Below are 14,083 nucleotides of genomic sequence, written 5' to 3' on the forward strand. Positions count from 1 at the left end.
TCCCAGTGGATGAAAGAGCTGCTTTGGGAAAGTCAGGCTGCAGAATTCATATCATTGCAAAATAGGAGTCTGATTTAAGAATGGTGAGAATGGCTGAGATGACTGGCAGAATCCGAGACCAGGGAGAAGAGTTGGTGGAAGAAGATTGGAGGAAATTTAAAATTTAGTTACAGAAGCAGTGTAAAATGTATGAATGCTGATGACATTGAAATGAAATGAAGGGGTTTTAGTGACGAGAGTGAAAGTTTGAAATTATAAATTTGGGAGGTAGGATACTTAAGGACAAAGTGGTAGGATATGAATTTGCTGAACCAACTTTCAAAAAGGGATACAAAAAAGGGAGACGTGAGGAAGTCAGGAAAATAAGTTAATTAATGTTGAATAATTAGAAAAGAGTGACTTGTGTTTTTTCTTATTTTATTTCTGTGTGTTGACTGGTGTTTTTCTTTCTTTCTTTCTTTTCTCTTTTTTCTTTTTTAGGTTAAATGTTTGTATTTTAGGTATTTTATGTATTGTGAAATCTTGGTTTTGTGCTTTTATTGTCCTTTGTTTGGTGATGTCTTTCCTTATTGTTAAATTTAATAAAATATTATTATTAAAAAAAAAGGAATGGTGAGCTATAGTATAAATGTCACCTGTGGATTGCTAGGTTGGTCTTCACTGGGCATATTATAATATCATTATTATTTACTAAGCATTATCATTATGATTACTATTATTACAGGCTCAGGTTGTATATAAACGTAAAGGGACCCCTGGCCATTAGGTCCAGTCGTGGCCGACTCTGGGGTTGCGGCGCTCATCTTGCTTTTTTCGCCAAGGGAGCCAGCGAACAGCTTCCGGATCATGTGGCCAGCATGACTAAGCTGCTTCTGGCGAACCAGAGCAGCGCATGGAAACGCCGTTTACCTTCCTGCCGGAGCGGTACCTATTTATCCACTTGCACTTTGACGTGCTTTCAAACTGCTAGGTTGGCAGGAGCAGGGACTGAGCAACGGGAGCTCACCCCATCGCGGGGATTCGAACTGCCAACCTTCTGATCGGCAAGTCCTAGGCTCTGTGGTTTAACCCACAGCGCCACCCGTGTCCCTTCAGGTTGTATATATGTGTATATAAAATACCTATCATAAAGACACCACAATCTCCAATGGGCCTCATTCCGAATGGAAAGATGAACCCTGGGGAACACTTGGAACCACTGGAACCTCCCACCACTTGGAGATTGGGGTAGCGTGCAAAAATAGGCTATGTGCCTGCAGTTGCTGTCAAGTCTAGCTTCTTCCGCATAGAACTTATAAGAGAAAAATAGCACATTTGAAGTCCTCCCTGGTACTGCAGGACCTTGGGCCTTCCAACCCAGCCCTCCACCCTGTCTGCAGCAGCTACAAGGACTTTTATGCTTTTTCCTTGATTCTAGACATGAGTCTGACTGGTTTTGCCTTTGCCCTGCTCCTTCAACCCTCAATCAAAACAACCCACAATCCGTGGAGAGTCCGACTACCGTTTGCTGCCATTCAGCAGTAAATCGCAGGTTTTCCCTGGGGAAATAAGCCCTTCCATTTGGATCAAAGTGGTCGTTTTGGAAAGGCTTGTGAGTTTATATCCATTTAGGTTCTTTTTAGGAGATGTGAAATATTACAGACAGGCATGCCAATTGGGGAGTGGGCTGCCTACAATATATTGTCATGGAGGGGCCAGGCCCCACAAAGACCCCCAGCGGATGTGCGCACCCACCGCGGGGCATGCTTGCGTCACTTTTGCAAGCTGCGGGGCATGTGCACAACATATCAGCACAGGCCATGACATTCGTAGGTGACGTCAGAACTGAGTTTGTGCAGCCCTGGGCCTGTCAATTGCAGGGACAAGGGGGCGCCCTTGATGGCAGAGATGCTATTTCCCAAATCATACTTTCCCGGACAGTAGGAAGCTGCTGTCACCATCCCTACCGCTTGGGAATTTCCCTTGGATCTTGTCAAGTGCCTTGTGTTCACAATCTCTGCTCCTTAGAAGCAGGCTGCAGAGAGTGTCTCATTGGAAATGTTCTCTGTCCCAATATGTTCTGCAGTACGGTAATGTGAGCCTTAATACACCAGTTGTGGAGAAACGATGGCCTTTCAGAAACGCTTGGACTCCCATCAGCCCCAGTCAGCATTGTGAATGGCCACACACATTTGGGCCTTTTTCCAAGGTGTTGCTAAACTCTGATGCTGCCTCTAGCTTGTCTGGAGGGAGGATAGAAAGAGATGTGTGAAGACACTTCCGCAGTAGAGAGAAATAAAATTTAGAACTATAGCTCCACCCACTTTTTCCTCTGGTCTCTCCTACCACTGGCAGGTGCCTTGGCCAGTCCATGGCTTTAACCAGCCTCTTCACACCCCCCCCATACCAGAACAGATTCTGAAACTAGCATTTTTTCTCACCAATAGCTTAGAAACCTTTACCTTTCGTAACGAAGCAACATTTTTCATCTCTCCTGACTGGTGATTTACTGCTGGCTCACTCCCGTCACTAACCCATTCCTATTTCATTTTTTAAAAAAAGAAATTCTGTCCTATTCTCCTCTGTTTGAATGTCCCACAATGCTTTGCAGGAACATGAAGCTCTAGGAGTGACGTTTGGTTATCCACAGAACACATTTGCATGAAGGGGAAAGCCTTCAGATCTGGGAAATTTAAGAGAGGAGAGGGCAAGATCCACTCAGAGAGGCAAACTCCCCTGGAAAGCTCAACATGGCCCTCCCTCAATTCATCCTTGCTATTTTCGTTTACTGTTCAGGTAAGGCTGTGGAGGTGATCTCTTGTTCAAGAGGCCAAGCCAAAGATACTTGAATCTATCCCAGAAACATAGTGCTTTGTGGGTGTTTGTGAATGCTGAAAATGAAACGAGGTCCTCATCTTTGTTTTTTCTGTTGTTGCTTCCCCCTGCAAAGGTGTCTCTTCACAGTCAGATCCGACTCAGCCTGCCTCTGAATCTGTGACCCTGGGACAAACAGTCAAACTCTCCTGTACTTCCAGTGGCCGCGGCAGCAACTACATTCATTGGTATCAACAGAGATCAGGACAGGCCCCTCGCTTTGTGCAGTATGATGGTAGCAGCAGGGGAGAAGGGATCCCAGATCGATTCACCGCTTCTCGTTCAGGGAACATTGGCTATTTAACCATCACCAACTTCCAGGCTGAAGATGAGGCTGTTTATTACTGTGGCAGATGGTATGGTCTCACATCCCACAGTAATACAAACTGATGGGGAAGTGTGACAAAAACCTTTCTTCTTCCACCCAAGAGCAGTGAGATGTGAATGCTTAAAAAGAACTTCCTATGCTTTGTGCTTGCAGCTGTTGTCAAGTCATGGGTAGATTTGCTTTACTGGCCATGATCGGCCATACAGGCAGCTTAATCAACACAGATCCCACCACTGCAGGGCACAAACAGAGAGTGAACAGACCCAAAACAAGTTCTTGGTAGATCAGGCCAGACCCTCCAAGAGTCTCTGTTTTGAAGGGACAGTCCTGGATTTACAGAAGCTGTCCTGGTTTCTGATTTGATCCCAGAAAGTCCTGCTTCTCCTCAGGACATCCCTATGTCCATAGGAGAAATGTTGGAGGGTATGGAGTTATTTCATCCCCATCTGAAGACAGCCCTGTATAGGGTATGGAGTTATTCGACTCCCAAACCATCAATAGGCAGCCATGTATGGGAAAGTTTTTCATGTTTTTTGTTTTACTGTGCTTTTATATATGTTGGAAGACAGCCAGAGGGGCAACACAGTCAAATGGGCAGGGTATAAATAGTAGGATTATTATTACGGGATAGGACTTCTCTGTTCTCATTGGAGAAATGTTGGAGGGAATGTTGACAGACAATCAGCCCCAGAGTCACATTCCCCACCTGGCAACTTTCCATGGGACCCATGTTACTGGTGGGCGGGGCCAGAGGCAAAGGTGCAATGAATGGATATTTTACCTCTCTACCGTAGGCTCCTTGATCCTCAGGTCTGCCCTGATACTGCACCGAGTATCCAGATTGGCCAAGCTGGAGGAAAGAGGGGGGTTTGCCCTGCCAGACTTTAAACTTTACTATGAAGCGGCAGCTTTCTGCTGGCTGAAAGAATGGCTACTTCTTGAAAACACAGACATTTTGGATTTGGAAGGTTTTAATAACATTTTTGGGTGGCATGCATATTTGTGGTATGACAAGGTTAAAGCACATAAAAGTTTCAAAAATCATATTGTCAGAAAAGCACTATTAAATGTCTGGGTCAGATATAAAGACTTGCTGGAAAATAAAACTCCAAGGTGGCTGTCGCCAATGGAAGCTAAGGCAGTTAAAAAGTTAAATATGGAGTCCAAGTGGCCAAGATACTGGGAAATTTTGGAAAAGGAAGGGGACAAATTGAGATTGCAGAGTTTTGAGAAATTAAAAGGGAAGGTGAGAGACTGGTTTCACTACCATCAAATAAATGAAGCGTTTAAACTGGACAGTAAAATTGGCTTCCAGGTGGAAAAATCAAAATTGGAGATAGAACTGTTAGAACCCAGTACTAAGAATTTGTCCAAAATGTACAATTTGCTGCTGAAATGGAATACACAAGATGAAACGGTTAAATCGGTCATGATTAAATGGGCTCAGGACATTGGTCATAATATTTTGTTTGCTGATTGGGAAAAGTTGTGGACCACCGGGATAAAATTTACGGCATGTAATGCCTTAAGAGAAAATATTATGAAAATGATATATAGGTGGTACATAACCCCAGTCAAGCTTGCAAAGATTTACCATGTGCCTGACAACAAATGTTGGAAATGTAAAGAAACTGAAGGTACATTTTTTCATCTTTGGTGGACTTGCCCGAAGATTAAGGCATTCTGGGAAATGATCTATAATGAACTTAAAAAGGTATTTAAATATACTTTCCCCAAGAAACCAGAGGCCTTTCTCTTGGGTATTGTCGGCCAAGGGGTGTTAAAGACGGATATAACTTTCTTTATGTATGCCACAACAGCAGCTAGAATACTCATTGCGAAGTACTGGAAGACGCGAGAACTACCCACACTGGAAGAATGGCAGATGAAGGTGATAGACTATATGGGCCTGGCAGAAATGACGAGCAGAATCCGAAACCAGGGAAGAGAAGCAGCGCAAGAAGAATGGAAAAAATTTAAGGACTATTTAAAGAAATATTACAAAGTTAACGAAAGTTAGAATGATGTTGGACTGGAAAGTAAATGGTTACTATTAGCAATGGTTATGATAAGGAGAATAAGGAAGAATAGTCTAAATTTAAATTAAAATAAGGGAAGATTTGCTGAACAATCGATAAGAATTTGGAATACAGAAAGGGGAGGCATGAGGAAGTCGGGGAAGATAGGATATGAAATCAGGATATGAAATGATACATGTTTTTTGTTTTGTTTTTGTTTTTGTATGTTTATGTTTGTTGTATTGTGTCTATATGGAAAAATAAAAATATTATAAAAAAAAAAAAAAAAACAGATTGGCCAAGCTGGGTGAGACCAACTGCACTCTGCTCTCAGGGGCGGTTCAACTGGTTCAGTCGAATTGGGCACCATGCTACAGGGGATCCCACACCAAGGCTGTAGAACGGAGCATGAGAAGTGGGGGCATGCGCCAAAGTTTAGCATTGCACAAGGCACTGCTGAAGTCTGGGAGCCCAAAGTGCGCCATTTCTGCTCTCCCACGCAGGTCTCAGGGATACTTTTCTTGTCACTCTTGCAGGCTGTGTCTGTTCATCCCAATCTCTGCTTCACAGATTCCAGAAGGTAGCAGCAGAGACTGTGCCATTTGAAATACAGAGAATGAATGTCTTCTTCCCCAATTTTATGCAATAATTTAAAGCTCAATGGTTTTGTACAGTGGGGGGTAGGGAAACTCTGGCCTTTGAGAAGTTGTTGGACTCCAATTCCCCCCAGTCCCAGCCAGCAAGAACAATAGAAGCATGCAAAGGGCAGGTGGACCAATTGGCCCCTTTCTGTGCAGGAGGACATAGACTAGGCTGAGCAGAGTGTGCAACTCAGGTTTTTTTTTGCACTGATGAATGGGTGTTCTTCCCCTTAATAAGTCTCTTTTGAACTTCTCGGTCATTTGTATAACATATTTATTTCATAATATTTCTACACCACTTGATTGTATTAAAAAAGCTTCAATGCAGGTTACAAAAAGATAAGACAGGAAAATGAAGATAAATTCACAACCTTACTTTAAAACATGAAAATTTAAAATACAATGACAGATTGAACTTTCTAAGAGGTTCTAAGGATAATCAGCTTTCTCCCTTCCTACTCAGTCCTATGCATATCCAGCCCATGTTATGAAAAGAATGCTCTTTATGAAAATCTGTCCTATTCTCCTCTGTTTGAATATCCCACAATGCTTTGCACAAACATGAAGCTCTTGGAGTGGCGATTGGATATCCAAAGAGCACATTTGAGCTATTTTCATTCCTACACAGTCCTATGTGCATCCAGCCCAGGTTAGGAAAGGTCCCAAGTGAGATGTTCCATGGTATAAAAGCAGCGTTCCCAGGACCCTTCCTGATAGACGTCTTACTGCAAACAGTGCCTTCATGGCTGTCTCATCCCATCCTGGCTGAACTAAGGGCCAGTCTGGCTGCTTTGAGAAATCTCCTTTATGCAAATCTGCCCTTGGACCCTTTGATTGAATGTCCCATAATGCCCTGCAGGATCTACAAATCCCAATAGAAGCAATAGATGATCTCAGAAGATATTTGCATGAAACGGCAGCTCTTCAGCTCTGGGGGTTTTAAGAGACGAGTGAGGAAGTTTCCTCCAGAATTTCGAACTCCTCTGGAGAGCTCACCATCATGTCTTCACTTCTCTATCTCCTTGTTTTTTTTATTTACTGCTCAGGTAAAGCTGTGGAAAAGCTAACTGCATTTATCATATTTACTTATTTGAGACCACTGAAAATGTTCCTTTTTCTCAATTCTCTTAAAACAGGTGTCACCTGCCAGTCAATTTGCACTCAGCCTGCCTCTGAGTCTGTATCGCCGGGTCAAACCATTAAACTCTCCTGTACAACTAGTGATACTGGCTACTACATTGCCTGGTTTCAACAGAAATCAGGGCAGGCCCCTCGATTTGTGCAGTATGAGGGTAGCAGCAGGGGAGAAGGGATCCCGGATCGATTCACAGCTTCTCGCTCTGGGACCAGTGGCTATTTAACCATCACCAACGTCCAGGCTGGAGACGAGGCAGTTTATCACTGTGGCAGATATTATAGCAGTGTTAGTGCGTTCCACAGTGATGCAAACTGATGGGGAACTGAGACAAAAACCTTTCCTCTTCCACCAAAGAGCAGTGAGATGTGAATTCTGAAAACAAATTTCATGTATTCTGTATCTACATCTGTTGTAAAGACAATCCTACTCTGTATGAAACTAGAAGAGACAGAAAACTCTGAATTCCCAACTCCTTCTGAATTCCCACCTCCAGCAGACCTTGGAGCTGCCAACCCACCACACCATTGAGTCGGCACTTCCTTGTAGATCAAAGAGCTGCATTTGTAAAGTCAGGCTTCAGAGTTCATATCATTGCCAAATGGAAGTCTCTTTTAGAAATGTTGAGCTATAGCAGAAATGCCACCTGCTGATTGCTAGGTCAGTCTTCATTGAGCATATTATAATAATAATATTATTATTATTTACTGAATATTATTATTATTATTATTATTACTACTACAGGCTCAGGTTGTATATATGCGTAAATAAACCATATATCATAAAGACACCACAATCTCCAATGGGCCTCATTCCCAAAGGAAAGACGAACCCTGGGAAATGCCTGGAACCCCTGGAACCTCCCACCACTTGGAGATTGGGGTGCCGTGCAGAAGTAGGCTTTGTGCCTGCAGTTGCTGTCAAGCCAAACTTCCTCTGCCTCGAACTTGTAAGAGCAAAGAACACATTTGAAGTTCCTCCTCCTCCTCCTGCAGAGCAGGACCAGGGACCTCCCAGCCCAGCCCTGCATCCCGTCCGCACCTGGAGTACCAGGCTTCTGCAGATTCCTAGGGCTTGTCCACATTTCTGCTTGCCCAATTTCTGGAAAGCACAGCTACAAGGACTTTTATGCTTTGCCCCTGCTTTCTAGACAGGAGTCTGGCTGGTTTTGCCTTTGCCCTGCTGCTTTCCACTGGAAAACCTGCTCTTCAACCCTAAATCGAACAACCAGCAATCTGTGAAAAATCTGATTGCTGTTAGCTGCCATTCAGAGGTAAATTGCAGGTTTTTCCTGGGGAAAGAGGCAGGGGAAATGGAGCTGTGCCCCTCCTTTTGGATCAAAGTGGTCGGTTTGGAAAGGCTTGGGAGTTTATATCTATTTAGATCCATTTGAGGAAAAGTGAAATATTAGAGACACACACACCAATGGGGGCGCAGCGAACCCAATAATTGTCAAGGAAGGGGCCAGGCCCCTCAAAACTGCCCAGTGGCTATCTTACCACTGGACTATATGAGATTGGCAGAAATGACTGGCAGAATCCGAGACCAGGGAGAAGAGTCGGTGGAAGAAGATTGGAAGAAATTTAAAGATTATCTACAGAAATATTGTAAAATATTGTAAAATTAAAGAGTGTTAGAATGATGTTGGATTGAAATTAAGTGGTTTCCAGCTGTAATGCTTTAAGAGATATGAAAAAAAAAGGATTATAAATAGGTAATAATATAATGGTAAGGATTTGCTGAACTAACAATTTGGGGTGGAATACAAAAAAGTTAAAAGAAAATAAGTAATTGAAAATGTGTGTTTTTTTTCTTAAAAAGTTTATTTTGTATCTTTGTTATTCTGTTTTTTCTTTTTTTATTTTACTGTAACATTATAAAAAATCTTAATAAATATCTTGTAAAAAAAAACAACAAAACTGCCCAGTGGATGTGCTCACCTGCCACGGGGAATGCTTGTGTCAGTGGTGCAAGCTGCAGGGCATGCGCACGGCATGCCAGACCACCCTGTGACGTTCGTGCTTGATGTCAGAATGGAGGTCTGTTCTGCAAATCAGTAACATGAACCTTAATACGGCAGCTGTGGAGAAATGGTGGCCTTTCAGAAATGGGTGGACTCCCATCAGCCCCAGTCAGCACACATTTGGGCCTTTCTCTAAGTGTTCCTAAAATTTGACAATGCCTCTTGCTTGTCTGGAGGGAGGATGGAAAGAGACGTGTGAAGACACTTTCACAGGAGACAGAATTAAAATTCAGAGCCATTGCTCCACCCACTTTTTGCTCTGGTCCCTCCTCCCATTGGCAGGTGCCTTGGCCAGTCCATGGCTTTAACAAGTCTCTTTCCCCCCCAGACCAGAACGAAGTCTAAAATTAGCATTTCTTCCTACCAATACCTTACCTTTTGTAAGTAAGCAACATTTTGCTTCTTTTCTGCCTGTTGATTTACTGCTGGCTCACTCTTTTCACTGACCCCCCCCCCTTTTTAATGCCCTTTATGAAAATCTGTCCTATTCTCCTCTGTTTGAATGTCCCACAATGCTTTGCAGGAACATGAAGCTCTAGGAGAGTTGATTGGATATCCACAGAACCAGGGCTGTAACTAGGGGGTGGTGAGGTGGGCCCTCGCCAGGGGTGCAGGTGAGGAGGGGGCGCAGAATCAGCTAAAATATATGCATAAATATGTTTATAAATAAAAATATTGATATTGCCTCATAAGAAAAGTCTTTAAATAGAGGGTGAATTGAATAGGTGGAGGGGGTGGGGTTTGGAGGAGAGGCAGAAAGAAGAGCTACTGGTAATTTTTCTGTGGCTAGGGGGTGCAATCTGGATGGTTTTGCCAGGGGCGCAAGATCACCTAGCCACAGTTCTGGACAGAACACATTTGCATGAAGGGGTAAGCCTTGAACTCTGGGAGATTTAAGAGAGGAGAGGGCAAGTTCCCTTCAGAAAGTCAGACTCCGCTGGAAAGCTCACCATGGCCCTCTCTCAGTTCATCCTTGCTATTTTCCTTTACTGCTCAGGTAAGGCTGTGGAGGTGATTGCTTGTTACAGAGGCTAAGCCAAAGATATTTGAATCTATCCAAGAAACATAATGCTTTGTGGGTATTTGAGAATGCTGAAAAGGAACAGAGGTCCTCATATTTGTATTTTCTGTTGTTGCTTCCCCCTGCAAAGGTGTCTCTTCACAGTCAGATGCGATTCAGCCTGCCTCACAATCGGTGGCCCTGGAACAAACGGTCAAACTCTCCTGTACTACCAGTGACAGCAGTGGCAACTACGTTTTTTGGTATCAACAGAGACCAGGACAGCCCCCTCGCTATGTCCACTGTGAGAGTTGCAGCAGCAGGGGAGAAGGGATCCCCGATCGATTTACTGCTTCCCGCTCTGGGACCATTGGTTATTTAACCATCACCAACACCCAGGCTGGAGACGAGGCTGTTTATTACTGTTGCAGATGGTATAGCAGTGCTAGCATGTTCCACATTGATACAAACTGATGGGGAAGGGTTACAAAAACCCTTTCTCTTCCTCCAAAGAGCAGTGAGATGTGAATGCTTAAAAAGAACTTTCTATGCTTTGTGCTTGCAGCTGTTGTCAAGTCAGAGGTAGATTTGGTTTAGCTAGCTGTGCTTGGCCATACAGGCAGCGTAATCTACACAGATTCCACCACTGCAGGCCACAAACAGAGAGTGAACAGACTTAAAGGAAGCTCTTTGTAGATCAGGCCAGAGCCTCCAAGTGTCCCCATTTTCCAGGGACAGTCCTGAATCTAGAATGCCGTCCTTGTTTCTCATTTGTTCCCTTAATCTCCCACTTTTACTTAGCATGTCTCGATTTGCACCGGAGAAATTTTGGTGCGTATGGAGTTATTCGACTCCCAAACCATCAAAAGGCAGCCACGTATAGGCAAGTTTTTTATGTTTCATGTTTTATTATGCTTTTATATATGTTGGAAGACAGCCAGAGTTGCAACGCAGTCAGATGGGCAGGGTATAAATCCCTATGTCCATAGGAGAAATGTTGTAGGGTATGGAGTTATTTCATCCCCATCTGAAGACAGCCCTGTATAGGGTATGGAGTTATTCGACTCCCAAACCATCAATAGGCAGCCATGTATGGGAAAGTTTTTCATGTTTTTTGTTTTACTGTGCTTTTATATATGTTGGAAGACAGCCAGAGTGGCAACGCAGTCAAATGGGCAGGGTATAAATAGTAGGATTATTATTACGGGATAGGACTTCTCTGTTCTCATTGGAGAAATGTTGGAGGGAATGTTGACAGACAATCAGCCCCAGAGTCACATTCCCCACCTGGCAACTTTCCATGGGACCCATGTTACTGGTGGGCGGCGCCAGAGGCAAAGGTGCGATGAATGGATATTTTACCTCTCTACCGTAGGCTCCCTGATCCTCAAGTCTGCCCTGATACTGCACTGCGTATCCAGATTGGCCCAGCTGGGTGAGACCAACTGCACTCTGCTCTCAGAGGCAATTCAACTGGTTTGGCATAATTGGGCACTGTGCTACAGGGGGTGCCACATCAATGCTCTGGAACAGAGAATGAGAGGTAGGGGCATGCACCAAACATGAGCATCGCACAGGGCGCTGCTGAAATCTGAAGGCCTCAAGTCAGTCATTTCTGCTCTCCCACCCAGGTCTCAGAGATATTGTTCTTGTCACTGTTGCTGGCTGCGTGTCTTTTCATCCTAATCTCTGCTTCACAGATGCCAGAAGGTGGCAGCAGAGACTGTGCCGTTTGAAATAACAAGAATGAATGCTTTCTTCACCAAATTCATGCAATAGTTTAAAGCTCAATAGTGTTGTGCAGCGGGGGTAGGGAAACTCTGACCTTTCAGAAGTTGATGGACTCCAACTCCCATCAGCCCCGGCCAGCAAGAGCAATAGAAGGATGCAAAGAGCAGGCGGACCAATCGGCCCCTTTCTGTGCAGGAGGACATAGATTAGGCTGCCCAGAGTGCGCAGCTTGGTTTGTGCAGCCCTGACTAGTGGGTGTTCTTCCTCTCTTTTGAACTTCTCAATCATTTGTTTCACTGATTCATTTCATAATATTTCTACACCACTTGATTGTATTAAAAAGAAATCAAATAAGGTTACGAAGAGATAAGAAAAGAAAATGAAGAAAAATTCACAACCTTACTTTAAACATATGCAGCTAAAATACAAAAAGAGACTGCACTTTCTAAGACGTTTTAAGAATTTTGAGCTCTTTCCTATCCTACACAGTCCTCTGTGCATCCTGCCCATATTGGGAATATTCCCAAGTGAGATGTTCCACACTATAAAAAGCAGTGTTCCCAGGACCCTTCCAGATAGACATCTTACTGCAAAGAGTTCCTTCATGGCTGAACTAAGGGCCAGTCCTACTGCTTTGAGAAATCTCCTTTATACAAATCTGCCATTGGGCCCTTTGATTAAATGTCCCATAATGCTCTGCAGGATCTCCCAATCCCAATCGAGGCAGTCGATGATCACAGAAGATATTTGCATGAAGGGGCAGTTCTTCAGCTCTGGGAGATTTAAGAGAGAAGTGCAGAAGTTTCCTTCAGCAGTTCAAAGTCCTCGGGAGAGCTCACCATCATGTCTTCATTTCTCTTTCTCCTTGCTCTTTTTGTTTACTGCTCAGGTAAAGCTGTGGAGAAGATCTCTTGTTCCATTGGCCAACCAAAAGCTAGCTGCATTTATCATATTTACTTATTTGAGAAGACTGAAAATGTTCCTTTTTCTCAATTCTCTTAAAACAGGTGTCATCTCTCAGTCAATTTGCACTCAGCCTGCCTCTGAGTCTGTGGCGCTGGGTCAAACGGTTAAACTCTCCTGTACTACTAGTGATACTGGCTCTGTTGTTCGCTGGTATCAACAGAAATCAGGGCAGGCCCCTCGCTTTGTGCAGTATGAGGGTAGCAGCAGGGGAGAAGGGATCCCGGATCGATTCACGGCTTCTCGCTCTGGGAACATTGGCTATTTAACCATCACCAACGTCCAGGCTGGAGACGAGACCGTTTATTACTGTTGCAGATGGTATAGCAGTGCTAGTGCGTTCCACAGTGATGCAAACTGATGGGGAACTGAGACAAAAACCTTTCCTCTTCCACTAAAGAGCAGTGACATGTGAATACTGAAAACCAACTTCATGTAATCCGTGGCTACATCTGTTGTAAAGACAATCCTACTCTGGATGGAACCAGAAGAGACAGAAAACTCTGAATTCCCAACTCCTTCTGAATTCCCACCTCCAGCAGGACCTTGGACCTGCCAACCCACCACACCATCGAGTCGGCACTTCCTTGTGGATGTGAGAGCTGCTTTTGTAAAGTCAGGCTTCAGACTTCATATCATTGCCAGATGGAAGTCTCTTTTAGGAATGTTGAGCTATAGCAGAAATGCCACCTGCTGATTGCTAGGTCAGTCTTCATTGAGCATATATTATTATTATTATTATTATTATTATTTACTGAACATTATTATTATTATCAGGTTGTATATATGTGTAAATAAACCATATATCATAAAGACACCACAATGTCCAATGCGCCTTATTCCCAAAGGAAAGACGAACCCAGGGAAACGCCTGGAACCCCTGGAACCTCCCACCACTTGGAGATTGGGGTGCGGTGCAGAAGTAGGCTTTGCGCCTGCAGTTGCTGTCAAGCCAAACTCCCTCTGCCTCGAACTTGTAAGAGAAAAGAACACATCTGAAGTCCCTCCTCCTCCTGCAGAGCAGGACCCTGGACCTCCCAACCCAGCCCTCATTTCTATCCACACCTGGAGTGCCAGTCTTCCGCAGATTCCTAGGGCTTGTCCACATTTCTGCTTGTCCAATTTCTGGAAAGCACAGCTATAAGGACTTTTACGCTTTGCTCCTGCTTTCTAGACAGGAGTCTGGCTGGTTTTGCCTTTGCCCTGCTGCTTTCCCCTGGAAAACCTGCTCTTCAACCCTAAATCGGAACAACCAGCAATCTGCGATAAATCTGATTGCTGTTAGGTGCCATTCAGAAGTAAATCTGATTGCCAGACCTTCCAAGTGTCCCTATTTTCCAGGGTCAGTCCTGAATCTACAAAAGCCGTCCTGGTTTCTGATTTGATCCCAG

The sequence above is a fragment of the Podarcis filfolensis genome, assembly GCF_964270895.1.
Source record: "Podarcis filfolensis genome assembly, chromosome: 16".
Classification (NCBI taxonomy): Eukaryota; Metazoa; Chordata; class Lepidosauria; order Squamata; family Lacertidae; genus Podarcis; species Podarcis filfolensis.